Here is a 2,309-nt window from a genome sequence, read left to right as displayed (position 1 = left end):
AACAATGGAATGCGATGATGGATAGCTTTGCCCATATCCTTCAACGGCTACCCAGAAGCGACACATCGGCTTCCAGCAGCTACTCTGGAAACGCCACGCCCTTTAAGGTACAAGTTAATTTTGAAATCCCCATATTTGAGGGTCAGATAGACGCAGATGCCGTAAATAAATGGTTAAATCTTCTAGAGGGTTATTTTTCTGTTTATGAATTTTCGAGTCAAGAAAAGATTGTTTTTGCTCTTCTCAAAGCAGCCCCCCACGTCAAGGACTGGTGGGAAACCTACTGCGAGCAGAAGGATGAAAGTATCGGCTCACTATTTTCAGCTGCACCCACCTGAAATTCATTATGGGATGCCATCAAGGAGCAGTACTACCCTGTCGGAAGCTACGAGGATGAATATATAAAGTGGACCACGTTGCGACAGGGAAGGGACCAGGACGTACCGGAGTTCACCAATCTTTTCCATACCCTTCGCACAAAGTTGGGTATCAAGGCTTCAGAGCAACATTTGATACTCAAATACCACGGCTGCCTGCACAAGTACATCCAGGAAGAAATACAATTCCTGAACATCTCCTCGCTCGGCACAGCGTACCGATATGCCGTCAAGGTCGAGCAGAAGTTTAAACAAAAGAAGCGAGACTTTGGATCTGTGAATCCAAAGCAAGGGAAAGGTGCCCCTAAACCACAGAATAAAGGACAGAGCCAAGGCGGGGCAGCCCAAGACAACCCGCTAAAGCTACAAGCAAAGAACAGCGCCGCGAAGCCGAAAAAGGACACAGGAAAATGGTGTGAGTTCCATAAGAGCTCCACTCACAACACAAGTGAGTGTCGGGCCAAGCAATCACTGGTGGCTGAGCTAAAGGTTTCAGAATCATATGCATGTTCCGACTCTGAGTCAGAACCCGAAAAGGGGAATGACAAAGGGAAGCAGATTGTTGATGCGGATCCCAACGCCACTGTTGCTACCGCCAAGATCCAGAAAAATGAACCCGAAGATCCAGAGGAGGAGGAGCGTCTCTTCCACTCCCAGATGTGGGTAAAGGGCTCCCCGCTACAGTTCATTTTCGATAGCGGGAGCCAAAAGAACCTCATTTCGGCAGAGGTCATGAAGTGGCTGGGCTTACCGACCACAGCACATCCACAACCATACACCATCGGGTGGCTTCACCAAGGACGGGATCTTTGCGTGAGCCAGCAGTGTCGCCTTCCATACAACATCAAGCCCTTCACAGATGAGGTATTGTGTGACATTGCTCCCCTTGAAGTTTGTGATGTATTATTAGGACAACCATACTTGTGGAAGCGACATGCTGTGTATGAATCAAGGCCCCGTGCTGTTATTATTACATTGGGAAATAAGTTGTACAGGATACCAGAGGTATCACCGCCTACCGCCATCTCTTTGATTACTGCAAAACAATGCAGTAAGCTCATTTCCAAAACCGGGAAATTTGTTTTCCTGATGATACGCCCTCAAGGAAAGAAGAAGACGGTGGCCACGGCCTCCAGACAGGGCCCCTCTGCACAACAACTACAGATGGACAAGGTTGTGGAGGAGTACAAGGACATCTTCACCTCCCCTGCAGGGGTTCCTCTGCACTGTCAGGTCAAGCACTCCATCGATCTGACCCCAGGTGTGCCACTACCCAATGGACCAATTTATCGGTGCTCCATTCTACAGAACAATGAAATCAATAGGCAGATTCAAGAGCTCCTATAGAAAGGTCACATCCATCTGAGTTCATCGCCTTGTGGGAGCCCGATCGTGTTGGTACAAAAGAAGGATGGGACTTGGAGACTCTGTATTGATTATCGGGCGCTGAACAAGATCACTGTTCGTAATAGGTACCCGATCCCGTGGATTGATGACCTCCTGGACCAACTAAAGGGGGCGAAATATTTTAGCAAGATCGATCTGAAGTCAGGATATCACCAGGTACCAATCGAACCCTCTGATGTGTGGAAGACTGCCTTCAAAGCCAAGGAGGGCCTTTTTGAATGGTTGGTTATGCCTTTCGGATTGACAAATGCTCCTGCAACCTTCATGAGGCTAATGGATGACATCTTGCGGCCATTCACCAACTCATTTGTAGTGGTATACTTGGATGACATTCTAATCTTCAGCCAGAGTTGGGAAGAGCACCTCCACCACATCCGATAGGTTCTCCAAACACTGCGGCAACACAAGCTATGTGCCAATTTGGAGAAATGCACTTTTGGCATGACCCAGGTTCAGTATCTGGGATACATTATTGATGAACATGGGGTGCATGTGGATCCAGCCAAGATCCAAGTCATTCGGGAT

The sequence above is a fragment of the Pinus tabuliformis genome, chromosome J (genome assembly GCF_031772625.1).
Source record: "Pinus tabuliformis cultivar Carrire ecotype Pingquan chromosome J, CPIR1, whole genome shotgun sequence".
Lineage (NCBI taxonomy): Eukaryota > Viridiplantae > Streptophyta > Pinopsida > Pinales > Pinaceae > Pinus > Pinus tabuliformis.
This window is presented reverse-complemented; position numbering follows the sequence as displayed.